This window comes from Aotus nancymaae, unplaced genomic scaffold (assembly GCF_030222135.1).
Source record: "Aotus nancymaae isolate 86718 unplaced genomic scaffold, 86718_ANA_hifiasm-v0.15.2.pri h1tg000014l, whole genome shotgun sequence".
NCBI classification, from domain to species: Eukaryota; Metazoa; Chordata; class Mammalia; order Primates; family Aotidae; genus Aotus; species Aotus nancymaae.
This window is the reverse complement of record NW_026988425.1, coordinates 76,745,050-76,759,565: the sequence shown is the minus strand read 5'-3', so window position 1 is coordinate 76,759,565 and position 14,516 is coordinate 76,745,050.

The window sequence follows — 14,516 nt, the reverse complement described above, 5'->3', positions numbered from 1 at the left end:
AATCAAAAACTTTTTGTTGTTTTTAAAAACACATTGAAAAAATTGTACTGTTTTCCAAAATGTATATTCATTTCACTTTTTAGATCTATAAATGTTTATCAGTGAAACCTAAACATTTTTGTAAAAAGTTTTAGCCTGTTAAAAGATATGTTTTTACTAATTTTTGGAACAGTTAATAAATTTTATATTAAAGTCTGTGGCTTCTTCAGTAGCCAAGGACATTTGCAGTGGAAGAATTTTCTGGTTTCTGTATAAAAGAACTAAGAAGTCCTTGAAATGAAGTATTTTCATTTTCGTCAGCATGCTACTTACCCTGTCTGGATCTTTTTACATAGTCCTGGCTCACAGGCTTCCTTTCCTTTCATTACAGTTGTTTGCATGTCTGACTCATCTGTAGCCTTATAAGCCTTTGGAGGTACAGAAAAAGGGACTTTATCATCAATGTCTCACTCATACACCAAGCATGAGCTTTTAGCCATAAACATAGAATCTTGAAACCTTAGGTCACTCAAAAACACTTTTCTCTTCATTTTCTGGAGAGAAAAGTAAAATAGAGCATAATCAAATTGATTAAATATATTAAATAAGCGAAATGGCAAGAACAATGGTGAAGAAATAAGTGTACTTTCCACTCACCTCCTACTGAAGCCATCATATTCTATATACTAATTATACTTTAATTGCCATATTTGTGAATTATTGAGAAGTTTTTTTAATTGATTCCAGACTCAGAAAAGAAAAAAGAAATATTTTTTGACTCCTAATTCTCAACAATGAATAACATCTGAGATAATAGGAGTCAGCTCGTGTATGAGTATTTTCTTAAATATATTTTATACCAATCTCTCAGGAAGATATCCTAGTATGGAAAGTGTTATTTTGGTTACTTAATTTAAAGATAACTTCATACAGGCCACTGTCTTAGCCAATACAGCTTCTGTAACAAAATGCTATAAACTGAGTAGTGTATAAACAACAAAAATTTATTTGGCACTGTTCTGGAGGCTAGGAAGTCCATGATCAAGGTGCCAGCAGATTTGGTGTCTGATGAAGACCCGCTTCTTGGTTTGTAAATATCAATTTTCTCACTGAATGCTCACATGGTAGAAAGCACAGAGCAGCCCTCTGGGACCTCTTTAATAAGGCCAATAATTCCATTCATTAGGTGTCTGCCCTCTTGGCCTAACTACCTCTCAACAGCCTCATCTTCTAATATCATCACATTGATAATTAGATTTCAACATATGAATTTGGGGGAAAAAAAGCATCCAGACTATAACAGTAATCAAGTTATGGCCATTAAAATATTTGGTATATCACTTTATTGACATTATTGGCTTTATATCTCCAAACAGTTCAGGCTAGATTATTGATGTTTCCTCTTTTGAATAGATCATAGGAGCCAATGCGAAAGAAGCCACTGCCTCTGATGTGACAGCATTGGTAGAAAAGGAACAGGATGAGGAAAACCCACTGATACTTTGTGCATCCTATTACCATTATACTGTTTAGGCCTTCACTTAAATGTTGCCTCATAAGAGAATCTGGCTCCAATAATATGACATAAAGTAGAATTCCAGTTTCTATATCTAACCATTAAATTGTTACTGATGCTTCAAAATCCTTACTGATAATTTTGAACCCTAATACATTTCTTTATAAGGTAAAACTCACTGAGTTTGTGTGGGTTTGAAATTATTTATAGAAAATATTGTGTACTTAATGAGTATCAGTCCTATAAGAATTTTCTCCCCTTCTTCTTCTGTACAATATATTCAGGCTCAGGACAAGTTCTTGTGCTAGACAAAAACGACCAAGACAGACAAAGTCCTTAATTACATAAAGCTTACATCATAAACAAGTGACTGAAACCTAACAACAAAAAATGATTTTTGGGTAAGAGGAAAGAGTACTGGGAGAAATGGGTAATCTAGAAATTTTTCCCCTTTCCCTTGAAATATCTTTTTATCCAATAAACATATGGTAGCAAGGTTAAAAGTCAGGTGTTGAGAGTCAGGAGTTTTTAATATCGACTCATATTGGTAGATAAGAAATGAGACACATTTTCTTCCCCCTACTCTTAGTTTCAGTGCTAACTAACAAAGCATGTCCCAAGCATCAGGAGAAGCAGAAATCCTAAGTGCAAAGAGTTTGAAAATAATCATTTCTGGAATTCCTTTGAACTTGGCGATTGACTATTGGTCAGAGGTAAGTAGAAATCTGGGATATAAAAACTGACCACTTGCATTTTACTTCATGAAAAGGACACGAGACATTTATGATGATGACAACCATCAAAAAATGGAAGATTTCTGTTTAAGTATATTTTTAATGTTACAGAAAAATGAAACAAAAGTGAACATTTTACTGCATCCAAGTGATATTTATGAGAAATTATAATAATGTAATTTTTAATAATCATACCTTTAAAATCATTTATTTGCTTTAAGTAGCTTAAAATCCAATCATTTCCAAGTGAATTTTAAGAGTTTACCCTTAATTTGACCTTAAACATAACTGATTGTAATATTTTTTAGACCTCTACCTATAGTTGTAACTCATGTCCAGAGGATTATAGTCATTGCCTAACTTATGAATAGTGATGCTGGCAAGCCTCATTGTAGATATGTGAGGTCTCTCTGCAATAGAAATCCAGAGTCCATTATTCAGTTTCCTAGATCAGTTGTGGCATCAGCAAAAGCAGCAGTAACTCCTATGACTTCCTAATTCCTGATTTATAATTATGGTGTTTCTTTCTCAAATCTACAGCGCGGTCAGGGCAGAGACAGCAAAAGCAATAGGTTCTTATTCCAGAATAATTCTAGTGGTAGAATCTGAAGTAGTAATTCTCATGATTGGAAAGTTCTTCATTGTTCTGGGAATCATTCTACATTTCAGCAGCGTTTCCTAAGATCCTAATTTATTCATTTTCTGTTTAAAATATCTAAGTCTTTCGTTGCCTGCACTGAACCTTTAACAGATACTAACGGCAAAAAAAAAAAACACCCTCATTATTTTCTTTTAAATGCTTAAGTTATAGGAAAACAAATGTCATTTGCATAGATATTAAAATATTTGCTATATTCATAAATAAGTACTGATGGGACATTGGAATACAAATGAATGGAGGTAGAAAAGATGCACAAATGTAGAGACAAAAGAAATGTATGTGATGTGAAAAGATGTAAGGTTTTATAAAACATACTAGAAAAATTATTCTGCTAAAGCACACATTATATAAATCAAGCCTCTGACATTATCTGCCAACAATAGAAAGAAAAATATAATATACTCCCACATCATCCTTTTTAATAGATAATGGCTTCCTATTTTGAGAAGTGAATACATCCTTCTCCTAAAAGAATATTTTGAAAGCTTTAATTGCTTTTTTATTTAACAAAATACCAACCATATAAAACTAAAAGTGTTCAAAAATATCTTGGTAGTCCATTAGTAAGTTTTTCGATATTAATTGTTCATGTACCCTCAACAATCCTTCATATGCTATAGATAAATTATCAAGTGGATTAGTCCTTCTTTAAGAGGTCAGCTTAAGGATACCTTTTCTACATGCAAAGAAAACCTAGAAGATAAACTTAAACAGTAAACTTAATTATCAACCTGATACAACCATCAGAAAGAAAATACCATGAATAATGTAGGGAAAATCATTTAGGATACAGCAACCCCAATATATTATGAGTTTACCAGAATGGCAAGCAGCTAATATATAGGTAGTCTCCACAAAGGCATTGTGCCATTTGATGTAAGGGACAGCAGAGGTCTGAGCATTTATAGTAGCTCGAGTAATTCTGAACTGAAGAATCAAGCAATTCTGACACAAAGAAAAATACGTTAGAGAAATAATCTGATAAGGAAGATAATTTACGTCTGACTTTTAAAAAAAGGAATTAGAACACCCTTATTTGCATAGATATCTTGGGTTGAAAATCTGCAAGAGGGATATTTAAATATTAATATTTTAGATCTGGCCAAGCACAGTGGTGTTGTGCTTTCTGCTACTCAAGAAGCTGAGGCAGGAGAATGATTTGAGCCCAGGAGTTTGAGTCCAGCCTGGGCAACATAGTGAGACCCTGTCTCTAAAAATATTTTTTTTTCAAATGATACATATTTTTAATCTCTAAGCCCTTTGAACTAAATTAAGATGAAAATAATATTTATTAAAACTTGTTGTTTTTTTCCCAAGATGGTGGTTAGAGGCATTATTAGCATGCCTCTACCACTTGGAAAGACTCCTGCGATTTGCAATATAATCTTGAGTGGGAATAACTCCCTTGGCCAGACCCAAGGGCTGAGCAGGAAGTGTGTTGTAGGCACAGACACAGAAGTTGGGTGCTTGTGCTTTGGTGGACCAGGAGGGGCATGGCCTGAAAGCTCTGGTTTGTGTCTTGGTTGGGAAGGCTTATGGTCTAAGGCAGTTTTGAGATCTGAGCACAGGCTGCCTGGATCACAGATAGCTGCTGCTAGCAGAACACTGTGGGTGTAAGATCAGCCTTGCCAAGCACATGGGAGCTGAGTGGGGTTTACTGCCACCTGCTACCTCCTCTTCCCATGCAGATTCTTTTCTGCAACAGATACAGCTGTGTCCTTTCCTGGAACATTATTCTAGTGGCCAAGGAACTGCCCTCAGATTACCCCATTGGGGCCGCTGCTTGCACCTGCATAGGGGGAGCCAAGTAGACACTTGTCTGACCCAGATCTCACTGGGCTTTGCCCCTCCACCTACCCTGGTAGCATAACACAATGGACAAGGACTTCTGAAAGATCCATGGCCCCATCCATTGTCTGAGACACTAGAGTACCTGCCCCAGGTAACATAAGGAGAGCACAAACACCATTGCTACCATTGCAGCTGGTGCTCTTTTGCAGAAGCTACCTCCTGGCTGAAGGCCAATTGGCATAACCAGTGATGACATCTGCAAGTAGAATAATACAGTGCTCAGGAAGGAGAAATCTTTTCCACAACTTCACCTATGACCATTTCCTGCATCACCCTGGCTATCCAAGGGGTCTTGAGTTTGTCCACGTGACTAGTACATTACCACTACCTCTCGCATTTGAGAAAGCCAACACATTAAGGCTATCAATAACCAAGGAAACCTCAGATTCTACATTTCTTGTGGAAAGAAAGTTGCCCAGGTGCCATGGCAAGAGACTGAAGGCACAATCTGTCTCAGCATAATAAATAACTTATTACTTAGATATGGCAATAGTAACACACATATTTACTGATTACTTAGTTATAGCATAATACATAACTGATTACTTAGTTATAGAAATGACACCAAATAGATATTAGATTCAATCACATAATTATATAATCAATCTTATTACACCATTATTCTCCATTAACCTTTGCTTTAGTGTAAGAACATTTTAGTCTTATAGTATTGACATAATTGGGTGAAACATAATTAGGACCTGAAGGGACATTGTAAGAAGTGATCAGGAGGTGAGAGTAAATGCCTTGTGGAAGAGCCAGCGCCTGAGAAGTCACTGCTACTTAGCAGGCAGGCCTTGCGGTAACGCCAGCCTCTGGAGAGCCGCCTGTTACTTAGCAGGCTGTGAGAGGGAGTTTCCTTTTCACTGGGGAGTTCAGAGAAAACTCTGTTTTGCTGGCTCTTGAGGATGGTCTGACACTAGCCAGGCCGGCCCACAGACATCCAGAGGTTTAAATACCTCTCCATAGTCCTGTGCTGTCACCATCCTTGTTCACCTTCATGTTCCAATTTCCCACCAGATGCTCCCTTGTAAATTCTTAGAAGCTGTGAGAAGTAGGCATAGAGAAATCCTAAAAAGCCTTTGATCGCTCTGATAAGTGCATAGAAAGAAACTGATGTATGTGCCTCCCCTCCTTGCAGTGGCTACCTGAGAGGGAGGGGCCCTCTGTACTGTACCCATGTGACCCTCTGTACTATACCCACGTGGCCCCCTGAACTGTACCCACGTGGCCCCCCAACTGTAAAAATGTAATTTGCTTGACCCCCACCAATCATGTCAGATGAGTCATTCTCCGGCCCTGCCCCCCTGCCTGTATACAATAAATATTAGCATGTCCAGGCACTCGGGGCCACTGCTGGACTCCTCCCCTTGGTAGCAGTGGTCCCCTCAGCCCAGCTGAATTCTTATCTTATCTCTGTGTCTTGTGTCTTCTTTTCTACCATCCTCTCCTCACACAAAAGAATACCCACAAGATCCTGCGGGGCTGGAACCTGCAATTGCTCTCCTACTCCCATCAGAACTACTGCTGGGAGACTATAGGACAGGTCACATAAACAAATCCCTTACAGACATTCCCCAACACCAGCCTGTGGTGTGGCATCCCTACTTCGTGGCTAGACCCAGAGAAGTGGCAGTATTTACAGCATTCTGGCCTTCAGGGAAAGCTACTCTTAGGGAAAAGAGGAGTGTACCATATGAAGGAAACGCCTCACGAACAAAAGCAAAATAAAACTAAAAATAACACAGACTGCAGGCCCTGGCTTCTGTCTTTCCACTTGCAGAAAGTTTCTTCGAGTAGAGACACACGTGTAGTGCCAGGCTCAATGGGAGAATGTCTACAACTCTACCCCAACAGTCAGGCAGCCCAAGTGCTTACCAAGGGTCTTAGAGAAGGCATCTTTTCCCTCTCACCCACCATTGCAGGCACAGCTGGGGCTTCTCCAATGCATGTTCGGCATGGTTACATCTGCAGACAGCCTCTCTAGAACACTTCACGGTGACTCCATCCCCATAGGAGGAATGCCCCGCACGTTTAGGCTTGCACGAGAGGTAGAGTCAAAATCCTTCTCTCCTTGAAACATTAGCATTCCTGCAGATAAAAAGAGGTGCCTGTCTAGTCTGAATAGCTGGAACACCAGGTCAGGGGAGTGCCTGGGAGGCAGATTGCTTTCCTGCTGGCATGAAAAGGTACCTGGGGTAATTGTCTCCCTTTCCCCTGAAAAGACCTCAGCACATTTCACTGACAGCTTCGGCAGCTGCCTCTATCAAAGCTGGGACCTCTGCCCACAATTGGGGTACTGCATTTACCCACCTGCTTTAGCCATAGCCAGTTTTTAACTCATGGGTATCTTCTACTGGCCTGAAGCCTGAACTGTTCAAACCAGTGAATAAAATACTGGGAAATAGATGTAAAGTGAACACTTTGGGGAATGAGATAAACTTATTAAGATTTCTGCCATTCCAGCTCCACAGGATAAAGTGACCCTGCTCACACACCCAGCATATTGCTGCTACAATCAACCTCTGAGAAAGCCATCACATAAAGATTCTCTAGAACCAAAAAACTAGTACAGAGTCTTCACCACTGAAAGCACCCAGAGCCCAAAGCTAGGTAGCAATAATCTATAAACATTAAAGTCACATCCTCAAGTAGAAAGAAATAAATTTTTAAAAATCTCAGTCAAATAAAAAAAGAATTAAAAATAATTAGAAGAAACAGTCTAATCAAATGAGAAGGAACCAGAAAAATAATGGTTGCAATATGAAAAAGCAGGTTCTATAACACTTCCAAAAATCACACTAAAGCTCTAGCAGTGGATGCAAACCAAGATGAAATCTTCAAAGTATTCAATACAGAATTCAAAGAGTTAATTATTAAGTTACTCAAGGCGATAAAGAACAGGTGAAAATCAACAAAGAAATTAAAAAGCAATTCAGGATATGCATGAAAAATTTTCTAAAGAGGCGGATACTTTAAAGAGAAACCAATCAGAATTTCTGGAAATATAAAATACATTTAGGGAACTATAAAAGTGGAAAGTTTTAATAGACTAGACCAAGTAGAAGAAAGAATCTCAGAGGTCAAACACATTAACCCAATCAGACAAAAGAAAGAAACAAAATAAACAAAGTCTACAAGAATTATGGGACTATGTAAAATGGCCAAACCTAAGAATTATATGTGTTCTGGGGGAGAAGAAAAAGCAAAATGTTTGAAAAACCTATTGGAGAAATAAATGACAAAGTCTTCCTTTGGATTTCTAGAAATTTAGACACTCAAAACAAGGAGATAAAAGAACTCTTGGGAGATCCATAGCAAAAGAGACATCACCAAGGCATGTAGTCATCAGGTAATTGTCAACGTAATGGAAAAAGTTCTAAGAGCAGTGAGACAAAAGCATCAGATAACATATAAAGGAAAACCTATGAGACTAATAGCAGACTGCTCAGCAGAAACTTACAAGCCAGAAGAAATTGAGGTCCTGTCTTCAGTCTCTTTAAACTGAATAACTGTCAGCTAAGAATTTCATATTCAGCAAAACTAAATTTTATAAATGAAGGAGTTATAAATATTTCTCAGAGAAGTAATTGCTGAAGGAATTTATCAATACTGTACCAATGCTGTGAGAAATTCTAAAAGGAGTTTTATAAACTTAAAGGGTTAATACACTTGAACAGAAACTTCTGAAGGCACACAATTTACAGGGCTTGTAAAACAACAACACAGTGAAGAAAACGAAGTCACCAGGTAACAATGACTGGAATAGTACCTCATATCTCAATATTAACATTGAATGTAAATAGTCAAAATATTCCATTTAAAAGATACAGATCGGCAGAATGGATTAAAATAATCACAAACCAAAACACCTGCCATCTTCAGGAGACACACCTAACACATAAGGAGTCTTATAGGCTCAAATAAAAGGGGTGGAAAAGGATATTCCATACAAATGGAAAGCAACAGTAAGCAGTAGTAGCTCTTCCTATGTCAGATAAAATTGACTTTAAAGCAACAACAGTAAAAAAAGACAAAGAAGGTCATTATATAATGATAAAATAATCAATTCAAGAAGATGTAGAAATCCTAAATATATGATGCACCTAACTCTGGAGCACCCAGATTCATAAAACAATTACTACTAAACCTAAAAAAAAACAAAACAAACAAACAAAAAAAAAACATAGACTGCCACACAATAATAGTGAGGTCTTCAACATACCACTTACCAAACTAGGCAAATCATAAAGGCAGAAAATCAACAAACAAACATGGACTTAAACTTCACTTGGGAAGAAAAATGGCCTAACAGACATTTACAGATCATTCTACCCAAGAATAGCAAAGCATCAACACTTTTAACATTCATTAGCACTTTTAACATTTTCCAAGATAGAGCATATGACAGGCCAAAAAACAAGTCATAATGTTTTAAATGTCAAAATTATATCAAGTACATTTTTTGGACCAGACAAAAATAAAACTGGAAATCAATTTCAAAAGGAACTCTCAAAACTAAACAAATACATGAAAATCGAACAAAACTGAACAACTGTGCCTGAATTATTTTTCAGTTAACAATGAAATCAAGATGGAAATAAAAACTTTTTCAGTATGGATAACTGTGACACAGGTTATCAAAACCTCTGAGGTACAGCTAAAGCAATCTGAAGACAAAAGTTTGTAGTATTAAATGCCTACATCAAAAAGTCTGAAAGATCACAAATTGACAAGCTAACATCATACCACAAGGAAATTGAGAAACAAGGACATCATAAGCCCAAATCTGGCAGAAGAAAGGAAATAACAAAGATCAGAGAAAAACTAAATACAGTTTCTAAGAAATACAAAAGATGGATGAAATAAAGAGTAGGTTCTTTGAAATGATAAGCAAAATTGAGATTATTAACTAGATTAACCATCAAAAGAGGAAAGAAAATTCAAGTAATCTTCATTAAAAACAAAAATGGGAATATTACAACTGGCACCAGAGAAATACAAAAGATAATTTGAGAGTAGCGTGAACACCTCTGTAAACACAAACTAGAAAATCCACAGAAAATGAATAAATTTTTGGAAGCATGCAACTTGCCTAGCTTGAATGAGGAAGAAATAGAAGTCCTAAACAGAAAAATAACAAGCAGTAAGATTGAATTAGTGATTAAAAGAAAAAAAAAAATAAGTACCAACCAAAAAAAACCCAGGACCAGTTAGATTCACAGTCAAATTCTACCAGTCACTCAAAGAAGAAATGGTACCAATTCTACTAAAACTATTTCAAAAGATTGAGAAGGAGAAAATACCCCCTAACTCCTTCTAGGAAGACAGTATCACCCTGATACTAAAGCCAGGAAAGGACATAACCAAAAAAGAAAACTACAGACCAATACCCTTAATGTATATAGATGCAAACATCTCAGCAAAATACTGGCAAACTAAATTCAACAACACATTTTTTAAAAATTCACCATGATGAAGTGGATTTCATCCTAGTGACGCAGGAATGGTTCAACATACACAGTTAATAAATTTAATACATTGCATAAACATGATTTTAAAAAACATATGATCATCACAATAGATGCAGAAAAACCATCTGATAAAATCCAGCAACTCTTTATGATAAAAGCATTCAACAAACTAGGCATAGAAAGAACACACCATAAATGAATAAAAACCACATATGAATATCCCGCAGCAAGCATTATAGTGAATGAGGAAAAGTTGAAAGTATTCCCCTAAGAACTGGAACAAGAAAAGAATGCTCACTTTCACCTTCCACCACTCATATTCAACATAGAAGTGGAAGTCTTGGCTGGAGCAATCAGGAAAGAGAAAGAAATAAAGGGCATTCAATTTGGGGGAAAAAAAAAAAATGTCAAGCTATCTCCATTTGCCCCTGATATGATCTTATACCTGGAAAACCCAAAAGACTCCTAGATCCAATTAATAAATTCAATAGTGTATTGGGACACAAAATCAATGTACACAATTCAGTAGCACTGCTATACACCAACAACGATCAAGCTGAGCATCAAATCAAGAAATTAATCCCTTTAGCAATAGCTACTAAATAAATAAAATACCAGTGTATTAGTTCGTTCTCACACTGCTATAAAGATACTACCTGAAACTGAATAATTTATAAACAAAAGAGGTTTAATTGACTCACAGTTCTTCATGGATGGGGAGGTATCAGGAAACTTACAATCACAGCAGAAGGCAAAAGGGGAAGCAAGCATCTTCTTCACAAGGCAGCAGGAGAGAGAGTAAGTGAAAGGGAAATGTCACACTTTTAAACTATCAGATCTCATGGGAACTTACTCACTATCATGATAACAGCACAGGGCAGTCCAATAACGTCCCACCAGGTCCCTCCCTCAACACAATTCAAGATGAGATTTTGGTGGGGACACAGGGCCGAACCAAATCTTTCTGCTCCTGACCCCTCCCAGATCTCATGCCTCTTCACATGTCAAAACCAATCGCATTTCAATACTTTTCCAACATCTTAACTAGAATTCTTAACTCATTCCAGCATTAACCCAAAGTCCAAATCCATAGTCTCATCCGAGATATGGCAAGTCCCTTGAGCCTATGAGCTTGTAAAATCCAAAGCAAGTTAGTTACTTCCAAGATAAGATTGGGGCATAGACATTGGGTAAATGTTCTGATTCCAAATGGGAGACATTGACCAAAAGAAGGGGCCAAAGGCCCCTTAAGTTTAAAACCCAGCCAGGCAGGCATTAAATCTTCAAGTTCCAAAATCTCCTTTGACTCCATGTCTCACATCCAAAGCATGCTGATGCAAGGAGTGGACTCTGACAGCTTTGGGCAGCTCCACTCTAGTGTCTCTGCAGGGCACAGCCCCTGTGGCTGCTTTCATGGGCTGGCATTAAGTGCCTGCAGCTTTTCCAGGGGCATGGTGCAAGCTGTCAGTGGATCTACCTTTCTAGGGCTTAAAGGATGGTGGCCCTCTTCTTACAACTCCCCTAGGCAGTGCCCAAGTGAGAACTCTGTATGGGGGCCCCAACCCCACATTACCCTTCTTCACTGCCCCAGCACTTCCCTAGCAGAGGTTCTCCATGAGGACTCTGCCCCTGCAGCAGAGTTCTACCTGGACATGTTCATTTATCCTCTGAACTCTAGACAGCAGTTTCCAAAACTCAACTCTTGTCTTCTGTGTACCACAGGACCAACCCCACGTGGAAGCTGCCAAGGCCTGTGGCTTATACCCTCTGAAGCAATTTCCCAAGTTGTACATTGGTCCCTTTTAGCCACAGATACTGCTGGAGTGGCTCAGATGCAGGGCACCATGTCCCTCAGCTTCACAGAGCAACAGGGCATTGGGCCTAGCCCACAAAACCATTTTCCCCTCCCAGGCCGCTGGACCTGTGATGGGAGGGGCTTCTGTGGAGGTCTTTAACATGCCCTAGAAACATTTTCCCCATTGTCTTGGCTATTAACATTCAGCTCCTCATTACTTATGTAAATTTCTACAGTGGGCTCGAATTCCTTCCCAGAAAATGGATTTTAATTTCTCCCACATAGTCTGGTTGCAAATTTTCCAAACCTTTATGGTCTGCTTCCCTTTTAAATGTAAGTTCCAATTTCAAACCATCTCTTTGTAAATGCACATAACTGAACAGTTTCAGAATAAACCAGGTCACCTCTTGAATGCTTTACTGCTTAGAAATTTCTTCTGCCAAATACCCTAAATCATCTCTCTCAAGTTCAAAGTTCCACAGATCTCTAGGGCAGGGGAAAAATGCCACCAGTTTCTTTGCTAAAGCATAGCAAGAATCACCTTTGCTCCAGTTCCCAACAAGTTCTTCATCTCCCTCTGAGAGCACCTCAGCCTGGACTTCATTGTTCATGTCACTATCAGCATTTAGGTCAAAAGCATTCAATACGTCTCTAGAAACTTCCAAACTTTCCCACATGTTTCTGTCTTCTTCTGAGTCCTCCAAACTATTTCAACCTCTTCCCATTACCTAGTTCCAAAGTCACTTCCACATTTTTAGGTTATCTTTATGCTCCCAATACAGTACCAATTCTCTGTATTAGTTTGTTTTCACACTGCTATAAAGATACTACCTGAGACTGGGCAATTTATAAACAAAAAAGGTTTAATTGGCTCACAGTTCTACATTGCTGGTGAGGCCTCAGGGAACTTACAGTCATGGCAGATGGTGAAAGGGGAAGCAAGCACCTTCTTCACATGGTGGCAGGAGAGAGAGAGTGAGCAAAGGGGAAGTGACACACTTTTAAACCATCAGATCGCATGAGAACTTACTTGCATGAGAGCAGCGTGGCGAAAACTTCCCCTGATAATCCAATCACCTCCCACCAGGTACCTTCCTTAACCTGGAGATTACAATTTGAGAAGAGATTTGGGTGGGGACACAGAGCCAAACCATATCATGTAGGAATATACTTACCAAAAAGATGAGAGATCTCTACAAGGAGAGCTAATCGCACTGCCAGAAAAAACCATAGATGACACAAACAAATGAAAATATATCCTATATTCACGAATTAGAGTTATCAATATCTTGAAAATGATCATACTTCCCAAAGCAATGTACTGACTCAATGCAATTTCTACCAAAATACCAATATCAATTTTCACAGAATCAGAATAAACTATCCTAAAATTCATATGGAACCAATGAAGAGTCTGAACAGTCAAAGTCTTGCTAACTAAAAACAACAAATCTAGTGGTATCATACTACTAAATTTCAAATTATACTAACTACAAGGCTATAGTAATCAAAACAACATGTATTGGTATAACAGTAGATATGTAGACCAATGGGTCAGAGTGGAGAACCCAGAAATAAAGTCAAATATTTACAACCAACTGATTTTGACAAAGCATTCAAAAACATCAGTTGGGGAAAGGATACCCTATTCAATAAATTGTGCTGGGAAAATTGGATAGCCACATGTAGAAAAAATGAAACTGGATCTTTATCTCTCACAATATGCAATGATTAACTCAAGATGGGTTAAAGACTCAAATCTAACAGCTGAAACCATTAAAATCCTAGGGAAAAAAAAAAAAAAAAAAACTAGGAAAAACTCTTCTGGATGCTGACCTAAGCAAAGAAATCATGACCAAGATCCCAACAGCAAATGCAACAAAAATAAAAATAAATGGAACCTAATTAAACTACTGAATTTTTCACAGCAAAAGAAATAATCATTGGACGACCTATAGAATGGGAGAAAATATTTGCAAATTATGTATCTGACAAAAGACTAACATCCAGGATCTACAAGGAACTAAAACAAATCAACAAGATAAAAACAAAAAATCTCATTAAAAAGTAGGCAAAGAACAGGAATAGATACATCTCAAAAAAAGACAGCAAACATATAAAAAATGCTCAATATCATTAATTATCAGAAAAATGCAAATTAAAATCACAATAAGATACCACCTTACCCCAGAAAGAATGGCCTTATTGAAAAGTCAATAAACAATAGATGTCAGTGTAGATGTGATAAAAAGGAACACTTATACACTGCAGATGAAAATGTAAATTAGTACAACCTCTATGGAAAACAGTATGGAGATTTCTCCTAGAATAAAAGTATATATATCGTCGAATCCAACAATCTTACTACTGAGTCATTAGTAGTAAAAAGAAAAGAAGTCATTATATCGAAACACACTTAAAGGCATATGTTTATTGCAGCACAACCCACAATTGAAAAGATAAGGACTCAATCTAAGTGACATCAACTGATGATTAGGCATGTATA